We start from the raw sequence: 23818 nt of genomic DNA, 5'->3' as shown, positions 1-23818 counted from the left end.
AAGTGACTGCCCAGATCCCAAAGGGCAGAGCTGTGTTCTCTCCCCTCCTTCTGCTCCAGTCAATATGGCCAGTTTAAACAGGTTTCGGAAGAAAGCAGGTGCCTGCAGCTCATGCTGCTTCCCTGACCCTTGTAAATCCAGTCTCTTGAGTGAATGGCTTGTTTGGAGAGAGCCCTCCGTTTGTTTGTCTGGGCTCTAGTGATAATAGCTCTAATTTATCTCTGAGCTGGGCAGGCATGTCTAATGTGTTTGAGTATTTAGAAGCATTACGGAGGTTTCATTTGGTCAATTGTTTCTTGAAATCCTTTCCCACACACAGAACAGCCATGCAAAGGTGGAACCGCTCCACTGCGGGCAACCCCAGGAGCCGCAGCCTGCGCTGCCAGCCTGGGAAGGGCACACATGCCAGGGCCGCTGGATTCGTTGGAGAGGAGGCACAGTCATCCCAAAGCCCTTAGTACTCGGTCTCGGAAATTAAAGACCAAGCAGCTGACCTTTGAAAGGGACAATGACAAGACGGTCTGGAACGTGCCACCACACCTCCTCCTGCTTAGACTTTCCAACCCTGTTTGCTATATCATCTATCTCCTCCATGTAGACACACTCCATCTCAGCTCAGACTTGATTAGGCAGGGTTAGCTTGGCGTCTGCACTGGGAAATACAGCACAGTTAGCCAACACATTGCACCTAATCTTAAATTAACCCTTCCTGCACTCCGAGGTCCATTCCAGCTATAACCATACACCAGTCGAAGACCCTTTAAGCTGGGTCGCAGCAGAAGGGGTTAAGCTGAGTCTGTGCTGGGGAACAGTGGGACCAGGTCACAGGTAGAACATGCTCTCCAACCACAGAGTTACTTACAGCTGAAGCCCATACGGCTCACCACGCTACCGCACATCACCTGCGCTGCGCTCGCAGGCCCACACGTGCTTTGGCCTGTGACAAATGCAAGGTCACGTGCCTCGGCTTCAATCACTTTCGTGGAGGTTTCAGCAATTCTCTTCATGCCATTTCAGCTAATTTTAGCTGCGAGCTGAGAGGCCGTTACCGAGGTTCAGCTGACTGGCGGCAATTTATCAGGTCACCCTGTTGGGGTAGGGAGCCTGTTCCGACTCAGCTCTGCCCTCTCCGCTCTCCCTTTTCTGAACGCGGGAGCGTCGAGAACCAGCTCTGCTGTATGGCACCTGTAGCCCCAGAGCAATTTAACAGAGCGTGAGCATGAGCAAGTCCACATTGCTGCTCGTGCCCACCCTCCGTGCCACCCCGCACACCGAGATGCAACCGGTGCCGGGGTGGAGCGTGTCGGGCATCGCGCACCACCGCGCAGCCGGGAGGAAATGACGCTGCAGCTCCCCGGCTGCGATCATGGGGCTAATTTATAGAGGCCGAATGTAATTACTTACCCTGGCACACGGCCAGGACACCAAGGTTAACACCCTCGCTCTCCGAAGAGTGCCGGGGGAACGTTAGAGGGATGCTGCCAAGTCATTTTAATACGCCTTGACTTCAGGTGTTGCAAACAGCAAGCTTTAGCAAGGGCCCGTCAGGAGGAATAGGGTCGTCATGGAATCTTTTAAAAAGCAAAATAAAAGAAGGGGTTTGCTTTCTGCTCGGCTGTTTGGATTTGTTAACTTAAACTTTACTGTGCTGCACCAGGGACCGAAGTACAACAGCCCTGCAGAAAAGCGAGGGCTTGCAGATGCATTGGTCCGTTGCTTTGGAAAGTTTCGAGCCTCTCTTGGCTTTGCTAGAGAAATCTTGCAAAACCTTGAAAAAACATCACTTCATCTCTGTCCCTGAGCTCCCCGTCCCTATGACGGCCTTGGCAGTGTCTGAGCCATCATCTCCCGGAGCAGGGGCTGGTGCAGACACTGCGTCTGTGCTGTGCCGGCCGGAGCGAGTGCTTGGCTTGACAGACCCCTACGGTACTGGCAAAAGTTTCTCATGGCTCTAAATTTTTTACATGGGCTTAAAACAGATTGAAATAGTCCTTGTTAAAAATAAAAGCCACCAAATTTAGCCTTCCTTCCCTCTTCCCCCCCCCCCCCGCCTCCCATTTCCTGGAGTATTTGCAACAGGCAGCAGGTTGGGAGGGGTTTTTTTTCCCCAGGGGTTTTGTCTGTTATTTATAAAGCTTTGATTAAAATGCAAAAGAAAGGGAAAGAAAAAAAATAAATCAGCTTCCAGGTGACCTCTCCCCTTCTGCAGCAGCTCTACTCCCTGCAGCGACGAGGCATCGCGGCAGCCACAGCTTCAGGGACCACATCCAGCATCCTTTGGGGTCAATGCAAACCTGCCCTCTGCCTTCCCTGGAGTTTCTCTCCAACCCCCTCTGGCCCCAAGGGATGTAGCAATGAGGGATACAGTTCCTTTCATTTAGAGTTTACTAGTTCAGCAAAAAAAGGTCACAAACCCCCACCTCTTAGCAGCACCACGTCACTGGCAGGTGTCCCTGGAGCTTACTGGTCTGGAGAACTTCCCAAAAACTGTTAGTGCAGGACCTTGGAGGAGCTGGGCTGCTGTCCCCTCCTGGTTTTAGGGAAAAGCAGAGAAGAAAGTGTCACAAATACATCCCTCCTGACTGCCCCACTGCCAGGATGAGAGCAAGGCTAGTCCCACAGCACCCAGAGCTGATGTGGGCACCTCATGTCTGCTGACGAACAAAAAAACCCAAATAAGCGAAAACCTCTCTGGCCTTCACCTTAGTCCATAAACCTGCAGAGGAAAGGGCAGGGCAGAATGCCAGTCCCTTTACCCTCTGTGGGTCACCTTTCCAGCAGGAGAGTAAGGACAAGCGAAGCAAGAACAGCGGCTGCATGGCAGCAATCCCCTTTGCAGGGCTGCGACGGCTGCACCCTCTGCTCAGTCTGACGCGGGGCCCGGGACGATGCCTGACGCAGGAGCATTAATTACCCTGTGCTCCCTACTCCTGCAGCTGGTGGGGGGAACGCTGCAGCAACGCGTATGCATGTATTTATCTATATATACATGTCTGCATGTACTATGGCATGCATACGATGCATATTGAGATAAATAATAATTTGAGAACAAACATTTCATTTTAAAAGTCACTGTGTGACAACAAGTTAATTATCTATCATATCATCTCTCAAACCCAAACATTTTGAAAGCTAGGAAATAACTAATTAAGATCATCATAAATCTTACTCTCACAAGCCCATTTTCCTAAGAAATAGGAAGAAATACATATTTCATCGCAATGCAACACCCGTAACTCTGACCTATAAGATATTAATGACTAGTTCACACAGTTTCTCTATCTAAACACTTTCTTGCAAAGGTTACCATAAGGTAGCACAGGATAATTATTTGGCAATGCCCTCCTGGCAACCTGACTTCCAATAAATCTGTAGACAGAGATAGAAGAAGACAACATTGGTATCCTCTTCCCTAACACAAGCTACGTGACTTCCTCAGATCCATTTTGCTTTGAACCAGGACAAATCTTGTAGAGGAACACAAGCTTTGCTCCCTTTTCCTCCAGACAACCGCTCCCAACAGGCTCCTTACACCCAAGCCTCTACCCACTCCTGGGGCTTTCCTCTGACATCTATTTAGCCACAGCTTTGGCAAACAGCTGGCCATTTCTAGAAGACAACTTCAGATTGATCCTGGATAAATAAATCAAGTCCACTAGAGAAGATGCACAAAGCTAGGCCAGAACTACAGCCCTATTAACATGCTCAATATGACTGAAGAGCTTAGGGACTTGAACATGGAGGAAATTTCAAATTTTTTTTTTAATTAGAGTGTGAAACACAGGTGGAACAATCATTCAAGCAAGGGTTTGAGCTTGGAATCATGTTTAATAGGAAAAGGGTGTGAACACCACTTAGCATCAGGATTACAAAAGAAAAAAGTTGAGATGGGGGAGAGATCAGCAAAGGAAGACACTTCTGGAAATCAAGAAATACAGGAACAAAATGAAACTTGGCAGGACTCAGGCAGAGTTAGACCTTGAAGGGGAGACAAAAAACACAGCAAAAAGGGCTTTCATCATAAAAGGAGAGCAAATGACAAAGTACAGCTGCTCCACACTTTTGGTAGAGGTTTGTGTTAGGGTAGTTTGGACATGGCCCCAAGAATAAATCAGTGCTCAGTGCCTGGTGAGGGCAAAGGCAAGAAAAGCATATGTAGAAACGGCAACAATCTTTACCCATGTGATGGTCCAGAGCAGGGGGAGGCAGATACTCCTCATAGGCCATCACTCAGAGAGCCAGCATCCAGAAGCCACTCTCTGTGACTGCAGGGTAGGAGATGTAGCACCTCCACTCAGCTCCACAAAGCCAGTGGGCTGATCTCAAGAGTCTGCAAGGCCTCAAAACCAGTTTTGAAGCTTGGACAATTTGGGACTCAGGGCTCACTACACGGAAAATGAGCCAAAACACAACATGGCTCTTGCAGTTTTGGATCTTAGTAGGCAAATCCCCAAACCAGCTTTCTAGATGAAACAGGAGGTTCAGCTGGGGAAGACTTCACTGAATGGTGCCACCCCGTGGGACACATCCCGTTGGGGTGGGAGGATGGGGATCATGGGACAAAGGACAGGCAAGCAGAGAGGGGCAGAGCAGGGTTAAGCTGAAGGACTGCAGAAGCGCCCTGCAAGACCACATGCTTCCTTTGGGCACGGAGAGCCACCTCCAGCCCAGCGGCTGCCAAACACCAATCCACCTCCACGTCCATGAGCCAGGGCCACAGCAGGAGCAGAAACCCCTGGCCTCGGGGCAGAGTGGGCTTTGATGCAGTCTAGGGTGGGAATTCAAACAGATCTAAACATCGTGCTACATACAAGGAGGCTCTTACACTGATGAAGCAGGCCCTGATTTTGTGAAGGACATTTGCAAGCAAATTTAAGCTAATGGAAAAAAAGGCCCTTTTTATACTGGAATTAAAACGTCTAGACAGAGCCTTCCTGGTGTAACTGGACCCCCATACACTGATCGTGATACACCTGATAAAACTTCCCATGTAGACGGGGACTAAGAAATACTTTGGCAGAAATTCCAGCAGGAGCCATTTTAAAAGTCTTTAATCTCAAGAATTACTTATGCTATGTAATGAAGCTTGCATTATGGCTGTTCATTACATGGACCCTAAACACTAGAAAGCAAAAGGATTTTCTCTGGCATTACAACAGGAATCCATGGCATAGACAAGGCTGGCCCTCAGCGTGAGGTCATATCTCCCTCTAGCTGCTGGTCCCGGGGACTCAGCAGCCTTTGACCACCCAACACCTGCACAAGCTCCCCTCTGACCTCTCCTATGTGCTGGTGCTTCCAGTGCTGCAGGTCGTGGGGTCACTTCTTGCTGGCTGCAGTGCTCCTCCAGGGAGTGCAAAATAGCTCAACTTTTGGAGAGGACCTACTCCGAAAGGGAGGTAGAGAGGCCAAGAGTAAAAGCCACAAAGTCCATGGCTTCCTCAAAATAAGCCAGCATAGGTTAGTCAACATGGTGTGCAGAGAGCCTGGGACCCTCTGCAGAGGAGACATCCTACAGCCAAGATACTCGTGGCTTATGCCCCCTCTTAGCCCAGCTAAACCCACAAAAGACCTTCAAGTCAATTTTCTCCGACATACGGTGGCATCCAAGCAGTGTGCTCAGCATCACACTGGTCTTCCCAGAGGCACGTTTTCCAGACCAGTGGCCCCAGGTCTCCAACCTGCCATTACAATGTTGCTACATGAGTCGCATCTTCAGGGCTAGCACCAGAGCTTCCTATCAAAATGCCACCATCATCATCAAGATGTCCCAGCAAGAGCAATCCCAGAGGAGAAACTCATCCCTGGGCCCTTGGAGGTGGGTTGCTTGAAGATCACTGGGTCTTCCTAGGAGGCAGTGAGGAAGTAGGAGGGCCAAAGGGCGAAGGGAACGGGCTCCTCCACAATGTCCATCTGAAGTTCCTGGGGGAAAGGCTGGAGGAGAGGGCCCCTTCCAGAGCCAACCAGAAGGTAGACTGAGAGCTTCAGCCACTCTGCAATGCCTCACAGGGTGGCAAAGGAAGCTGTTTTGTTGGGAGGATGCAAAGCCTTTTTATTTTTTGAAGAACTGGATGGGAGCCTTGATTTAGGGGGCTGGAGTCTGGTGGCTGAAAGATGTCTTTTGTGATGCGGCAGAGTTGGCTTGCCAGTGGAACCAGCCATTTTCAAGTCAGCTTCTTCCTTATATGTTCATATCTGAAGGGGAAAACTGTGCAAATCCTAGCCTGATGACCCCTTCAGCCAGCCCCTGCTTAGCAGCGTTGGAGAGGTGCGTGTGTGTGAAGGAGAGATTTCTCCTCCTGCCACAAAGCTGGAGGTAGTGACTCCTCCTCGCGGGTGCCAACCAAGAATCCAAATGACTGCAACTTATTTTCTTCAGATGCATCTGGACATGTAAGTGCTCTAGAAGTGTGAACAGGCTTCGAGGAGCAAGAAACAAAGAGCAGCAGGAAGAAGTCAACACTTCAACGACAAGAAAGGGTCCAGCTAAAACACTCATAACTCACAAACCTCTAAAAAAATGGTCCTCAGGCACAGAAGGAACCTTATCAGCTCTCCACAGCACAAACACAATCTCCAGCTCCGGTCACTTTTCTAAACCAAACCCACAAGAGAACTAAAATGGGACTTTATCACACAGGCGAGAGCAACCCTGGGGCTCCTTCTCATCCCTCCGGTCAGGTGGGTTTTATGTGCGGGAGCTGGCCTTCATGCTGTTCCAGCACTGGTTGTAGCAGAGAGGCACCATGGGGCACACAGGACTTCAAGCTACCTTCCAGCCTAGGACTGGGAAGGTCTCAGTCCTCTGTTAAATTCACATTGCTTCTCCCAGGATCTGAAAGCAAAGAGTGTCCATATGGCAAGGCAATGGCCACAGCTCTGCTCTTCCCCTTAAACAAATCCTGGCTCTTCAGAGCCCCTGTGCAAGTTCTGTAGAGGTCTAAGAGAGCCTTCTTACATCACCTGAAGGTCCCTCGACGTTGCCAGCATAATACAGAGGGGCTTCAGGGTGAAGCCAACCGCAGAGCACATCTGCAAGAGACCCCGGCAGGACCAGCGTGTCTGAATAGCCACGTGCACACATGCAAACACACACACACGCACAGTGTCCACCTTGCAAAGTTTCCCCTGGATTTTTGTTACCATGTCATCTATTAATTACCTAATTACATCTTCTAATTATGGGATTCCTCCAGTATTTATACTCATTACATAAATGGCGGCAATTACACTAATTAGGTTAATGATACAGGATAACAGTCTACAAATTGCTTTAAAGGGACACTCTCAAGGCACATAGGCCAAGGATGCTCCCTGGCAGGTCAGCTGGTGGGTGGCATGCAGACATGCTCCCTCACCCTGCGTAGCTGCTGCTGCCTCCTCGCATGGCCTCTACCTGAGCACCAGGGCTGCTGCTGCGGGGCCTCACTCTGCCTCAACAGACAAAGAGCTCTTGCGAAGAGAGCTACCAGGAAGATAAGGAAGCAACGCTCTGTCGCTTCGCTGCTAAATCGCTTCCGCTGAAAACTGTGGTCCACTATTGAAGTGTGACCCTCTCTAAGCTGGAGGAAGAGTTGCAAATATTTCTCCTCCGGCTGTATGGAGACCTGGGAGGAGGAAGGCAGAGTATCCGCATCCTTCCAGGCTCCCCAGCACCACTGCCAAATGCACCCCAAGTCCCTAAGTCCCACTTAGCTGGATGCGACCCAGACTCTTGCCTATAGGCATTTCCAAAATGGCACATTTGCAGAGAGGAAATCCAGCTCCTCTGCTCCAGCGAGATCCCCTGGAGCTCTGGCGGCACTCTGCAAAGCCAAGCGTGTCCTCAGGGTGAAAGGCGAGCCATGGGAGCCTGGAAGGAATCTATTTTGCCGAGCGCCCTACTTACCCAGATTTGCTGGAGACCGAGTGGCGCATGACAAGGTACCTGCCCCTATATCTCACCCAAAAGGATCCTAAAGCAGCGCCAAGCTCCATTACACTCTGGAGTGGCCTCAAGCACAGGGAGAAAACTTTCTCGCTTGGATTTGAATGCAGGCACTTCTCCGGTGGAACACGGGAGCCCTTTGCAGCACTTTGGAGCGTGATGAATGGCCCTTTGTCCTGCAGCCACTACAGAAAAAGAATGTAATTACCCAAACTGGAATTCGGCCAGGACGCAATTTTACGCTGAATGAATTTTTTTCCCCCCTTAAAGTGTTTGCAAATCCCCCTTTAAAGATAAAATCCAGGAATAAAATCCAGCGCTCGCTTCAAAATTGGCCCAATTCCATTATAAGTCAACTGAACAACTCCATTTTGCACCTTTAAGGCCATGGAGCTCTCTATGTTGCGCAAGAGATTTCATTATTGGCAAGGTTGAGGAATGCTGATTTCTGCTACTGAACTGCTGTCTTAGCCCTAAACTATATCCCTGTGTCAGCTGCCCAAAGACATGTGTAACCAGGTCCATTTTCTGAAAGATATACAGCTGCATCCGGCTTTATAGCCTGTTCCAGCAGGACATGGCTGGCACTTCCAGTGGAGCAGGCTGACCGGTCTCCACTCTAACCGGCAGGGTCTATGGCTCCAGTGGGAGTCTTGCAGGAGCATACATTGATTGTAAATAATGTCTCAATATCCTATAGTAGGTCATAAATCAAAAAGGGGTTGAAATATCTTTTCTCCAAGGGACTTTTTTTTAAAGGAGTCTATTTCTTGTTTAGTAGTTTTCTTTTTAGACTTACTGCATTGACCTTTTACCCCAAGTGCCAGGTTTGAATCGTGGCTGGCGATCCTTGCTTGACCTTCCCCAGGGACATGCAGCAGCTCTGCGATGAGCCCAGGCCCCGGGCATCCCACAGGAGAATAGTCACATCTCCCATCCGGGCCAAACCCCTCGCCCCAGGTGGTGCCCCTTGCCTTGCACGTGCCTTGCTGAGCAAGCCAAGCCCCACAGCAGCCACGTCTCCTCCAGTTATAGCCTATGGCTTGGGGAAGAGCTCTGGATGTAACAGCATTAGAGATGCTTACTGCAGAGATGGGCACCTCGTAGGAGGTGCAAGAAGCAGAAATCCTCCCCGCTGGGTATGGAACAACACCATCTTCAACTTCTCTGCAGCTTATTTGACTGATACCAACCCAGAAAATAAAAACAAGCTTTGAACCACTGAAGACATCAGTCTTTCTCCTGTTCCACAGGCCATGAGAGATCCTTCTGAAAGCCTAACCGTCAACCCAAACCTCTCCCTTCCCTCTTTGGGAAAAAAACCACGTGCCTCCAAACCACATGTGCTGGCACGGCAACACAGCAAAAGGAATGACCTCAGGGTTTTCTCCTGCTAGAGGTGCCCCTGAAACTGCCATCGGCCCGGGGCTTGTACCCACATCTTGTTATTGACACGGGACATGGGAGAGATGCAGCCTCCAACCCACCGTGCACAGCCCTGCAGCAGTCACCCCCTCAGCGATCGCGACTTGCAGACCCATTTGACGTGGTTCAGGGTAGAGAGCCCTTTTTTGTCACATCTCCATAGGGCCCTGTCACAGTGAGGTTTCATATCCAGGTCTCCCGGTGTTCCCAGCTATGGTCCATCAGTAGATGGACTGATTGTGGGGAGGCTGGGTCAGAAGATGCCTCGTTTGAGAGGAGACAGTTGCTAGGCAGGGAGGAGAGCTGGCCTGAAGGTAGGCCATTCCCTTCCTCCAAACCTTTCCACTCTTTAGAAAGTGTCTTTCTGTGGCACCCAGCTCCTTTGGTGAGAGAAAAGAAGGGCCCAGCGAGGTGCAGCTTGTGTGTCAGGGACTCACGGGGACACACTGGCAGTCAGTCCCTCAAGCTGCAATAGCTGCTGGCCAGGAGTGGTGGGGGAGCTCACATCTTCCCAGCAGGGAAAGAGCTCACTGCCTGCATCCGCTGTCTTGCAAAATCGCAGTTTCTCAAATTGCTGCATTCTTCTGGAGGAAAAAGAAAAAAAAAGGAAAAAAAAAAAAGCAGCTTACTTTGGGCCATTTTTAGGGGGTTTGAGCAGAGGGAACTGAATACCTGGCAGAAGGACAGAAAAAACAATAGTTTGCTGTCTAGAAAGCCCTCTAAAATGACCCATGCTGAGCTTCCCTCTTGCACGTTGCTATGTGGCACTTAGGGACACCTCCAGTCTCTCTCCCAGCATCTCTTGTGTGCCACCAGCATCCTGCACTGGAGGGGGGACAGGCCACCCTGACGGCCACAGGCAGCAGGACGCGGTCCTACTGCTCCCCCTCCAGCACTGCCTTGGTAGGACCAGGGCAATATTGATTTCTCCAAGTCCAAGAAGTATTTGAGCTTGACTGGCAATAAAATCAAGCCCAGAGAAAGGTGCAACAGTATCTCTCGGGACTGAAATGAGAGCTACAATCTTTAAAGAAGCCAAGAGGGAATAAAAGGGAAGGAAGGGTGGGAGGGGAATAGCATTTACCTGCACAAAAGCGAGAACATTGACAATAACCCAGCTCAGCTTCGGCTTGCACAGGAGACTTTGGAGAAGGGGGTGGGAGGCAAGGTGGGAAATTACCAGGAGCTTAAGAAAATATATATGTAAAAATTAAAAAAATAAAATAAAACTGTATCAGCATTGACTAATAATTTCCGGGCTCTGCGCAGATGTCATTAATGACCCTTTTTATTCATGCAGGAGTTCCCAAAGAGGAGCATAATGTTCCATTAGTAATAATTGAGAAAGTCTCCTGTCGGGATTATGTCAAAACCTAGAGATGCTGCTGCTGCCAAAACATTTTGGTGACAAATGTGTGAAGCGTTTGACAGAAGGTGCCACAGCAGGTTGAGGCGGCTTCAGGAGGGGAATCCTAGGAGGAGAGAAGAGGTGGGAGACAGCAGCAGGGTGAGAGCTGAGCACCAATTTACTCGGGGACCACAGTTCAAGGGAACAGCCCACCTACTGCAACAGCTTGGGGGTCATGATGGCACCTCAGAGATGCTGCTGGGGACTGCTCAGGATTTCGGCTGACCCATCTCCTCCCCCACTCCCAAGATTTTGCAACACATCTGCAATATATACTCTGCCATGGCTCAGCGCCGCTGGATCCTTTCGTCCAGGGTGTCCTCAGCCACCAGGGAAAGGCAGGGGTGTTGCGACACCCTGAATGTTTCTTGCTGCTTATCATGGCCCATGGGCCAGCAAGGGCTGGGGACCACTGCAGTCACCAGCACAAAGGGCAAACCTGGGACAAAGCTGCTGCAAGCAATTAACCCAGCATTTCCCATTTGAAGAAGATGGAGAAACTTTTGGGTGACAAGTGTAGTTTCCTCCCTCGCTTTTCAACCTACAGCAAGGCTGAGCAATGCCTTTTGGACGATGAAACACCAGTGAAACTTAGACAAATGGCAAACTAAATTCCTTCTACCAAATCTTTCCCATTTACAGTCAGGATATCTCTTTTTTAACTCAGCAGATGCAGAACCCTGCTTGACTGCAGCTGGTGTCTAAGTACCGGTGTTACGCTGCTGCTGCACAGACGCTACAAGAAAACACAGGAAGAGCAAGAGTTTCTCCAGGCTTGGTCCTTTTCCGAGAAAGGGTTAGTTAATGCCTTGCAAGAGCCAAAATAACACATTCCCTCCTCTGTCCTCACCCCACCTTGCCAAGCCACTCCTGGGACTGGAGCCCCCAGCGTTACCTACCCTACATGCTGCTCTTCTGCCACCTTGACTCCCCATCCCGGTGCAAGAGAGACTTTGCCCCACTGCGAGCACAGCTCCTCCTGCAACATAGCCTGGCATGGGGAAGCACCTATGGGTCAAGAGCCACAGGCCATATGTCCCCAACTTGCTGCACAATACCGTGCAGGTCACTTCTCCAAGTCGGCACCCGCTGCCAGAGGGGTGAAAAAAGGGACTTAAATGCAAGCACTGTCCCAGCTGCAGCCATGCAGGTTGGGAAGCCCAAGCCAGCACACCTCAAAGGCAGCATTATACAGAGCCACGGACAGAAAAAAGTTTGCCACCATCGTATTATTTGCTGCCCTTTTAGAGCAGGGAGGTATTTGGAGCCAAGGCATTGGTTCAGGCAGCATGTAAAGCCATGAAATTTGGATTTGGATCCAGAGCTGGAGTCTAAAAGCCATCCCAGTTTGCAGGGGTTGATTCAGGCTCATTTCTAGTCCCCAGACCATAGCAGAAGGGCCTCTTCCCTGGGGCAGGAGCAGAGCAGCTGGTACTCTTCAGCCCAGTTAACAGAGGAGGTCTGGCCACCACAGCCAAAGGCTGCTCCAGACTTGTTTTCTAGTGGTTTATTCATTGAGAGGCTGCCAATGTGTTAGCAAAGAGAAATGCACACTGGCCTGATTCTCCCCACCCCAGCCCTGCCTTGCACCAAAGCAAATCTGCTGCAAGCTGGAGTGAAGACCCTGCCGAAGGAGAGCGTGTGCTCGGCTCTCTGCTCTAACTGTCTCATTAGAGGACGGAGCCAGGGTACATCCCAAATGGCTCCGATTAGGGCACCCCCCCTTAGAGACAAGCCCGTGGGACCTGTACGCCTCTTTGCATGCCCACCCCAGAGTCCTGCCCGCAGGTCTGGTGTAGCCAAATTAGCGGTGTCATCTCCCCCAACACCTGCGGGAAAGCTGCTACTTCTGGCCCCACCACGGTGGCCTTACGGAGTCGGAGGCAGAAGTGCCATTGAAAAGAGCGTGAAGGCTGATTGCTGTAATTGAGCCTACCAGGGGAATTTCGGTCTGTGGGAACGCGCGGTACATCCCAGCCTGCAGGAATGGGGGTGGAGAATATCCGAGCCGTTCCTTTCGAGGACTAATGATGATGGGTTTTTGCTAGGACTCAAGCTGGCATGGATGAGAGCTCCCACAGAGCACAGAGTCAGCCAAATTAAGCGCTGGTCCTCCCTTGGAGAAAACCAGTCTAGAAGAGTTAGTCACAGGATGCTGTGAGCCTGGGTGCAGGCTATGCAGAGAAGGAGGTGGCAGGCAAGGAGCCCTGCGTCCTTGCTGGATTCCTGCTGAGGATTCAGCTAACTCTGGGCTTACAGCCCGTGCTATTTAGGTGGCAAAAGCCCGAGCCACGATGGCAAGGTGATACAGGAGATGTGGACAAGACGATGCTCAGGTATCTCTCCTCTTGTCACCTGGAGCCACAGGGCAGGTCTTGCTTGGAGTTAACAGAAGAGGAAAAATAGGTAACTGCGTGTGCAATGCACACCTTTGTGTGTGCAAGCACTTGTATGTTCAGAGGCACAGGAAAATCTCACCCCAGTCAATGCCCTTTTTACCATTTTGCCCCTTTTTTTAGCTTATAAAATTCACTTCCCCTGTGTATGCGTAGAAGCTTACTCCAACATATGGTCAAATATCTGCTAATCATTTACTAACCGTTGCTAACTGGCTGAGTGTAAAGGATTTAAATTCTGACTAAATGTGAGATGCAGGTCTCATCTTAGAGGTCCAAAAGGTGAACATGGCAGCTGCATTGCTTTCCTGCCTAGCTTGGAAAATTATTACTAAAAGATTTAACACGACTGTAAATAAGTTTGTACCAAACTGATTCTTCATAGCCGAATCCAGAGAGAAGAAACACAAGGAACACATTGCTGGTACTTGTGGTTAATTGCTGCCTTTTCTTTTGGGCCTACTTGGTTTGAAATATTAAATGCAGAAGAAACCATCTATTTTTCCTCCACAGCCTGTCAGTAGAGGAAGTGAAATATGGGGTTTTTTCCTTTTTTTTATAAACAAGGAGTATAAACTGTTTTATAGTAACTAGATAAAATTACACAGTATTTTACTCAGTGGGGAAAAATATGGATCTCTGCGTGGCGGTATTTCTCCTATCTTTCTCTCTGACTGTACGTTAACATGACGACTCCGCATAACTCAGCTTTGTGGAGTTGTCATGGACATCTTTGAGCTCAGACACCATCCGGTCTGTCCCATCGTTGCCACCTCCAGGGCCACATGCTGGGGACAGAGCAGGTGACATGCATTTTAAAGTGTTCTGTGGTTTGATGTCCCTCCCCTAACACCCCAATAACTTGAGGAAAATTTGGACTGGCAGCCACAGATCTAAGCCTGTATTTCATGTCCAGCCATTCACCTGCTGTGGCCCGCAATCAGCCTTTCCCCTGCAAAGGAGCTCTGGTCCAGTGAGCACAGATTCAGCCCACGCTGTCACCTGGTGACTTAGAGGAAACATCTCTTGGAGAAGGAGAACAACAATACATCAGGAAAATGCACCAACTTTTCTCTTCAGTACCAACAAACCTATAAACCGATACCTTTTTTGCTCTAAAGGGCCAAACCTTCTGCCACCAACACCAACTGGTTTGCTTCAGCTTGCCGAGACTCAGCTCTGCACTGCAAAGCGCTCTGACACACCTCCTGCCCTCTGCAAACTCCAAACCTTCCACAAAAGCAGGGAGTTTTGAAGGCAAGATTCCACAGCCACAATGTTTCTCCCTTTGACCCTGAACTTGCTCCAAGGACATGCCAATATTTCAGAATCAAAGTATCTCTGTAGCACTTTATGTCCATTCTGATGATGACTGAAATTTCATCTTTTCATCACAATGCTAAGTAGAAGCATTTTCCAGACCTTTTTATGGGATTAAAATTCAACATTTTCCATCACCGTCTAGCGAACAGCTGCCCTAACAGAGTTCATGCTAGCACCTGGGGTGGAAAATTCAGCATATTCCATATGAGTCTGCTAAATTTTGACTGAATGGTCAAAACTGGTGTGTCTGTAGGAGAGCACACAGCTGGGACTAGGGTTGCCGTCACCCCACATTGCTCTACCTGCTGTCCTGAGCAACGCCAGCAGCATGTGGCTGTCACCCTCACCCCTCGGGAGATCAGCATCTGCTTTGGTCCAACCAAACTGAACATCTGGAGCTGCCTGCAATCAGTGAGGGAGAAGACCCACCGGCGTCCTTTCCTCTGGGCTCCATTCTGCCATATCTGCTGCTTGGCGAGAGCTCTGGTGAAGGCAGAGACTCTGGTTCTCCATCACGGCAGTGGTGGGAAGGCAGATTGAACTCACCATCAAGCACCTTCAGCCCTCCCAGCACACACACGGCTGCAAACCCACCGGACAGAGCCCAAAGTGCAGAGGAGGAAAGTGTGTGAATGGCTTTAGCTTTCCCTGTCAGGCACCGAACCCCATCTCCTTTATAAGCAGAAATTCAGAAGCGCTTTCCTAATCAAATAAGCTGGTTTTTAGCTTTTAGCTGCAAAAAACACAAGATGAAAATTTTCATTCAGAGCTGAACACATCCATCCCTTTGCACTGAGTTTGCGTAGCCCCTTGCGCCCTACGCCGATACCATCTCTTGTGCTACCAGAGCATCCTACTGCTTCGGATAGAAATGAAAGTCTTTTGTGATTATTTTTTAATGCCTATTGGGGGGGGAAGAAAAGAGAAGATGCCTGCTGTGCGGGGCTGACCCACGGCATTCTGGTGTAGGACGTGGCCGAGGTGCGGAGCCGGAGCAACGCTACCGCAGCATCACCCGTAGAGGGAGCTTCCTCGGGGAGCCAGGCATGGTTGACATCTTTTCATCAAAAGTGTTGAGCTATTAAAAAAAAAAAAAAAAAATTTTTTTTTCCCAGACAATATAAAGTATTGATTTCAAAGTTGTTGTTTTTTTTTTTTCCTGCCCCTCACAGCAAAACAGGTAGCTCTGGGTTAAACCTATTGGAAATAGATGTTTTGTGAGAGAGGGGGGAAAAGGAACAGGGAGAGAAACGGTTTGCCCAACACTGGGTGTTTGCAGTTGGTTTTTAGTTGGATTGAATCAAGGAAATTGCAAATGGTCACTTTTCCATTTAATCTTATTATAATGAAGGGGGGAAATAAAAAAGCTAATATTTTAGCAAAGTAAGATTCTGCAGTCTGCCAGTGCTCAAGTGTTAAACAGCTTTTCAGACCTATTGGATACCACTCTGAGTTTGAAATGTGAAGCCCGACGGCTGTTTTTCTACACATTTTTAGTTTAATTTCCTTGCAAACAGGCTCCCAGGCTCCAGTTACTTCTCCGTGAGATCCCCCCTCCCTTTGGGCACGGCCACAGCATTCCCACAGCTCCCAAGCCGGTGGAGGAATGTCCTTTTAATTCACTCTGTGGACGGCCCAATTAGCATCCCAGTAAATTATTACCTTGGGGAAAACTCCGGTCTCAGGACTCAGCAGCCAGCTGCAAAGGCAGCCGGCGTGCACCCCGCTTCCCTGAGCGGCATGGGGAGAGCTGAGAAGATGGAGGGCATTTTCTCCACGAGGCGATGGCGTTCAGGTGGCCGGGCAGCACGATTAGACAGGGAGAATTGTAGATTATCTCTGGTTTATAGTTCCCTGATAGAAGGGAGGGGGAGAAGCACAATAAAAACATGATCAAATCATTTGTTCTGCTGTTCAAACTTCTGGACAAGGCGAGAGATAAGACACAGCTCCACCCCCCAGCTGCATTTGATCTATCGGGCTTTGAAATTAAATATTCTCCCTGCAACAGGCATAATTGTGTCCTGGTGAAAACTGCTTCTCCAGGCTCTCCCATAACGTGGGGTTTGGGGGCTCCCTCCACTCAGCCCATTAAGAACAAAAAGCCCCAGAAGCAGCTGAGACCCCTCTGGTTCAGGTGCACCACAAGCAAGGTACGGTCTTCACACCAGGTCCTTTCCTATCTGCAAGGCAGAAGCAAGAGCCCTCATCTGCTTGGGAAAAGGGACTGAAAAACACCGGGGGACCAAGCCAAGGGCTGTGCAGGAGATCTGTGTCCCAGCAGGGACACAGCCCAGATGCCAGCATGGTCCACCATGAAGCTGTTCTTGCACCTCACTAACCTGTTGCCACCTTCTTCTTCTGAAGGTCCCTCTCTGTTTTCTCCCTCCAGAATGCCTTTGCAATTCATGTGAATGAGGTGCAGGCAAATAAAACCACATCAAGCCCACACTGCAAACAAAAACTATGACCCTGTTGCACCCACTGTGAAAAACAGGAGGGGTGGAGGCAGGTAAACTAGCCATTTACCAGCTGAACCTGAAAAAACCCCCTCCATTTGCATGAATAAATTTGCCACAGGTATCCTCACTCACCTTAGCGTGCTTCAGCTTCAGAAGGGCCAGGCAGATTTTCTCTCCTAATTTCAGCATCCTGAAGTTACACCTCCAAAGGCTTGCCAGCCTCAGTACTGCAACAAAGAGCTGTTTTAATGAAATTATTTTCCAATCTGTTTTCAGCTAAGTACCAGCACACAGACACCATCACCAGCACCTGATCAGGGATGTTTTGGCTTCATGAAATCTCTACAAGGATGGTGTAGCATTTATGAAGTGCAGGGTTTTTAATAACTTGGCAACTTGAGACACATCTCCTAGGCTCTCAACGTTTCTCGATGCTGGCTGTCAGTGCTTCTGCAATGGGACATTCACTCCTTTTACCAGCTCTGGATTTATACTACAGTATCTCCATCAATTTTGATGGACCTGCTTTTGACAAGGTCACAACGGGAAAGGGGAGAACTCCATCCCTTAACCATGTACCATGTTTGCTTGCGTAACCATCAGAGCTCTCCCTGCCCCAAGCTTTTGCAGCCTTATGATAAGGCACAACCTGTTGTACTTCTGTATGACCTTGCAGTGAGCTTTCACAGCTCAAGAGTACAAAACATTAAGAACCTTTCCTTGTACAAGTTGCAAATGTTTCAGCTTTTTTCCCCAGTCCTTCCCGAACGAGGAGAGAGAAGGTGGGATACCTGAGCCACCTTTCTTGTCCTGTTTGCCAACTGACCATGTCCGTTCTCGCTTGCTCTTCTCTCCATACAGCATCCTCTTTCTCTCTCGGCCAGCCTCCCTCTAGGAGGCCTTTATTTATTTTAGCCTATTGTCTCATTCTGCTCACCTAGATGGAAGCAGCACCTATTCATCTGCACTTGCCAGACCACACCACCCACTAAGCTTATTTCTAAAAGCCCCAAACAACACTTGCTCCAGTCACGCCTTTTTTCCCAGACCCTGTCTCCAATTTATTTATTTTGCATGCTGGTCTTGGTCTCCAACATACTGGACCTCTCAGCTAGGCTGGTGTCATCTGAAAACAACTGTAGCCCCATTCCACCATCCCAGGTCACTAATGAAAACATGGAGCATCACCAGATGCCAGAGTCACCCTGTGCACACTTACTCAAGAAATTCTTTCAGGGCAAGAGTGAACCTCTGGTAGGTGCTCTCTTGAGTTTGAATTTCTGGAACTGCAGTTAGACTGAAATAATTACCCTATTCCTCCTTTTCTCCCTTTTTAAAGATAGGTGTATTTTCCCCTAGTACTTAACTAGGATCACAGCCGACCTTCTTAGGGGAAAACAAATGTGATGCCACTTCTTTGGCATCATCTGCTGAGTGCTTTCCTTGTCCCCGAGTACCAAACCAACACCTCTGTGGTCCTCCTGCAATTGCTGATGTACTGCTAGAGCGATCTCTCGTTACACTGGATGTCCCCTGCTAATTGCGTCTCACCATGTGCCTTGGCTTATCTGATCTTGTCTCTGTGTGTGAATGCTGCACTTCTGTACTTGATCTTCATGGCCTGACCTACTTTTCATTTCCCCCAGGTTTCTTTCTCAGATCCAAGCTCTTTCCCTATGCTTCCTTTCTCCTGCAACAACGTAGTCTGAACTGTGCCCACGAGAAGTTGTGACTGGCTCTCATTAACAACTTTTTCCCCCTCCAGATCAGCTTCCCAAGGGGGCCTTACCTGTGCACGATCAGCCAGGGCTGGAGTCCCCAGATCTGTACATATATCCAGCACTCTCCTTCCTCCCTCCTGCTCTTCAGCACCAGTCTGGTCATTTCCCAGCAACTCTAACAGGTCACCTTCTCACACCCCTAGTCATCTTCTCCTGCACGAGTTACCATCAGAAACAGGCTCTTCCCTGGTCTCCCACCCTTGGTGATGGTCACCCCCACACCCCTAAGACTCACTGGGTCCTCTGCATTTTCTTTCCCCAGGAACAGATATCCCACATTAACTAAATGATGCTGCCAGCTGCTCACTAAAGGCCTCTTTACCTGGGGTGCTGGAGACCCACTCCTGTGGTAATTGTCCTGGTGGTTTCTTTTTTAACTACCAGCTGGACACCTCCAGCAAGTCTAATCCCCCCCATTTTCTGGCCCTCCATGCAAACACGTGCACCCTTGACACGCGAAACATACCTTCTCCCTGATGGCCCTGCCTGCCTTCCCTGCTCCAGCTGTATCCCTTTAACGTTGCGATTCCAGAACATGCCTTCTCCCTCTACTTGAATCTCGTGGCTTTGCTGCAAGCCAAAGCCCCCAGCTGCCCCCCACTCCTCTCCCATTCATCTTGCATTCAGCTTTCGGGCGCAACAGCCTCCTCTGCTCTTTCTTGGCCCTCCTTTGATCTTGCTTTGAATAGAAGAGGTCAAGCTACACGACCACGATTTCTTTCTTCCCTCCTTAAAGCCCATGACTCCAGTGGTGACGGCTGGCACGCTGAGCGCCAGCGGACGGCACTTCCAGCGGTGGGTCAGGGCTCGTGCACCCCAGCGGACTGCCGGGCTGCCTCCGCAGGGGGGCACCTATCCCCGGCTATCTCCATCCTTAATAGGGCCCCGACACCCGGCGCTTTCCCTCTGCCTCGGCAGCACCATTCAAAGCCCATTGAAGGCCAGAGAAAGGCTCTCATTAGCTTCAGCAGGCTTTGGATCGGGGTCGTGAACCGCAGAGGACGGTATTTTTTACACTGAGGCTGCCAGATCAAGTTAGTAAATTGTCCGCAGCAGTCAGGTGCCTCCTGGGTCCTCCAACAACACGGCTCCGGGCTGTACGTCCTGATGCAGAAAGCAACGGACCCGGGACTTCTACTCTGCGCTGGGTTTGTGCCGCAAGAGAAATCCTGGCTAACCCCACACAGCACCCGCGAGGGCGATGGCTAAGCCAAGAGGCAGGGAAAAGAGAAGAGAGAGTTACCCTGGTTTAAATCCACTCAGCTGCTCATATCAAAAACATTTTCCTTCCAAGACAGGATCCTGATAGCACTTGGAGCTGAATCCCCAGCCTGAAGTGTATGAGGTTTAATTACTGCAGCTTTGTTAAATCAGCTCGGTTAAGCCCCTGTGTAATTGCTTTCTTCTGGGCCCAGCAGTGGTTTATTTGAGGACAACTCAAGCTGATTTTCAGACGACTTGAAGCTGCTCCCGTCCTGTTTACTTCACCTCCTTTAAATTGGTTTAAACCCACACCTCTTGAGAAGGCTCCTTCAAAGAGGTGAGGCCTCAGCCTTTGCTCTGGTTTGTCCTGGGAGAAAACAAAATGCTTATTTTTTTTGCTTTAAATACACAAAGCCCAATTGCATCCAGCGCTATCGGTGTGCCCTAGACAGCATGTGGTACCATCAGTCTCTGGGAGGATCCGTAATGCATCCCAAAAAAGAGAAACGTCACCTGGCGACGGGGCCAGGGCACGAAGCTGGGGTCAGGGCTCCTGCCCAGAGAAAGCCGTGCACTGTGGAGCCCACAGCGGCCACATCCCAAATCCCACTGTGCTTCCCATCATCCACGCCCGGCTGGGGAGAAGCCCAGGACACGTGGTGCCCCAGCGATCCTCCGCTCCATCCCTGCATCCGTGCTGGTTGCTACGGTTACGGGCAAATCGGTGCATTTTGCAGGGTGGGAGGGGGTGGTGGACAGGACCAGGATGACAGGGGCTGTAAATGAAATGGCTTTTGCAGGAGGGAGGACCCTCACCCGGTCCTCGGCAGCCCCGCGCCACAGAGCCGACCCACGCCGGCTACAGGCGCCTTGCAAATTTGCATGGAGCTGACAAGATGACAAGGTGCAAATACGCCAGGCTGCTCGGGAGTAATTTTTACGGCAGCTCTGCCTTGTGCACGTTTTTATTGCAAAGAGGGTAATCGGGCCTCTTCATTATTGAAAACATATTTACTACCCCTCGGCCGCTCTCTCCCATTTTTGCCAGCCCCTTCCTTCCCCCCTTAACTACCCTGTCCTCCACGAGATATGATCTCATAAATTTACAGTGTACTTGCTGTCTGCAAAGTGGATGTTCAGTTTCATTTTTATTGGACTTTATGATACAGGCGGATTGCATTTTATTTGTTGCGCCGCTACCAGAAGGCCTGAAACCGTAGGTAAGTGCTGGCAGCAACAAGGATTTGGCCTAAGGAAGGGCTGTAGGATGGGGCTCCGCAGCCCCTGGGAGAGCTGCCGGCGTGGGACGCGCTGGCTGCAAGCAGGACGGTTGCAGGAGAAGGTAGTGCTTTGGAGGAAGGCTGCCTTCCTCCTCCTCTACTGGAAGAGATGCTGCTCTGTCTGCCCTGTGGTCCTCCTGGCTCCTCCTGAGGGTGATTGGGATCGATGCGGGAGCCGTGCCTTTCTCTCCAGCAGCCGGCGTGATTGACAAGGGACGCACAGCAGAAACACGGCCACAGTTTCTCATCACTCACCACTCTTTTTGTGGTCAGTACCCTTCGCAAAAATGCCTTTCCCAAAGCTTGCTCTCAGGCTAGACAGGCTTGTCCAAGCCCGCCTCTCCAGCACTGCCCTTAGCATGACGCTAACGTACCTTAACAAAATCGCCAGAAACTACAAGGAATAGTAGCAATGTGCATGACACCAAGGAGGTCAGCATCTATGAAAACATCTATCGCAGTCAGTCCATTGCTCCGGATTTACCTTACTGTAACAGTAAGCAGAGCATAACCTCATCCCCTTAACTCCAAACCCCTCAGATGGCTCCTACGTGCTGCCAGGCACGCAGGCAAAAATCCCCCTGACGCCGAGGGAGCCCTGCCTGGAGCCCTGCCCGGTAGGCAGGGGCAGAGGGAAGCCCATGCCTCTTCTGCTCCCACAGACATCGGCTCCGGCCTGACCGCCGAGCCAGCGACTGCCGTCAGGGCTGCTGTAATCAATCGCTAGTTCATTATTAAAAAGCTGTCTCGCTAGCGTGCAAGGAATTTGTTAGCACGCAGCGAGCCACGTGCCCTCTCGGCATCGGGCGGGCGGGGTGGCACCGCATCTCGCTGCAGCGCGGCTTTCCTCTCCAGGGGAAAGGGCTTTGCAGCCCCTTTCGGCAACTGACCGGCGGTCCGGCAGCGTTAGGAGCCCAACGCGCTTTGTATCCACCTCATCTCGGTGCGGCACAGTGGAAATAGTCAACTTGTGTCATTTCAATCCAAAAAAAGGGAAGAATTTTTTTTTTTTCTTTTCCAAGGTAATAGGGAGAAGCCAAGCAAAGCACCGCAAAGCAACATAAATGATTTAGCACCCAACGATTTTGCCAGGGAAACACTAAAGACGGAGTCTAATCCTTTCATCTAACCCTGGTCTTTCTAAAAGCTTTAAGCTAGGAGTTGACTCAGCATGTCAGTGCCAAAAAGATCCATTGACCTCGAGTTCAGTGCTGAGAAATTGAGAAATGTTCTTTTTAATGTCTATTCAATAAATACAGCATCACCCTCTCCGTGGGCTGAGCAATCCACTTCAAATCCATTACGGCACGTTCTCACAGACTGACAAGTTGTCCTGAGACAATAGTGGCTGCCAGATGAGGTTAACCCTTGCTGAGGGGGTGTAAATCTTTGTAGCCACAAGCCTTTTGCTCTCAGAAGTCCTTGAGAAGAGGGGAGGGGGATATCTGAATTGATGACGAGCGGCTGCTGCATGCGCTCCTTGCTGGACCAAGGTGATCTGCGTCAGTAAAAAATATGCCCAGTCAACACAGCTGGGCTTCTGACCATCTTGATGGGAAGGAGGGGAGGGCTGCTGCCCTTCGCTCCCCCGTGGGCTGGTGATGCTCCCAGGCACTCGTGCTCCCAGCTCCTGCCGGCCAACACAGCCCACTGGACTGGCAGTGGGATGGATGCTGCTGAACCAAGGTTTTGTTGGGAAGCACCACGCTGTGGCACTACCATCACTTGGGCAGCTCTACCAACAGCCAAAAGTGACCCCTGGAGCTTGTGGTACCTGGGGAAATCTGGAGCTGGTTTGAAGACCTCTGGTGCAGGCATACTGAGTGCAAGCTCCATGCGTGGCCGTGCTCCGGGCAGCACCGAGCTGGCCAGATTAAATACACGGTCAAGGATGACAACAGAACAACTCACAAAGCAACTCAGCCCACCTAAATCGAACCGCTTCTGGCAGCAGGCCATGGCCTCCACTCTCCCAAAAGATGCATTTTAATGGAGTGGCTTCATCAGGGACAGCCTGGGGCCGGCAGTGGCACAGACCCCCTGCACAGGACGTTGTACCTGCAGGCTAGGCTTTCTGTCCAAGAGCATGTCCATGCAAGGAATGACAGCAGTATGACACCACTTTACTCACCACCATGTATCTATAACTCTATTCAAGGTTAGCAAACGCAGGGACGTACTTTTCACTAGCTCCTGGTTCCCAAGTGCCCCAGCTGGTGGGTGCCCCATGGCTGTCTATATAGATATGTCAACATTTGTTGCCCCGGTCATCTCTGATTTACCCATGGTTGGTGGAGTCTGACCCAACCGGAGGGCTGTCAGCCTGTCCTAAGGTCAGAGTCCCAGATCACTGGGCTAAGCAGACTTAAAGGAGTGCTGGTCTTCCTCTGTGGAGGGTAGAAGGCACCTACTTGGCCAGTTTAGTCCATCAGAGCTCAACCATGAGGAGCGAGGAGTCCCTGCGTGGCCCTGGGGGGACCCTGCAGCCCGCTAGACCTTCTTTCTGATGGGAAGTCCTGGACCGCCACAGCTTCCAGCAGCAAGTCGTTAATGAAAATTATCACCTTAGTAATGGTAATAATACAATAATTCCAAAAGGTAAAGCTACAGGTG

Source organism: Haliaeetus albicilla, chromosome 8, assembly GCF_947461875.1.
Source record: "Haliaeetus albicilla chromosome 8, bHalAlb1.1, whole genome shotgun sequence".
NCBI lineage: Eukaryota > Metazoa > Chordata > Aves > Accipitriformes > Accipitridae > Haliaeetus > Haliaeetus albicilla.
Note: the sequence above shows the minus strand (reverse complement) of the source record.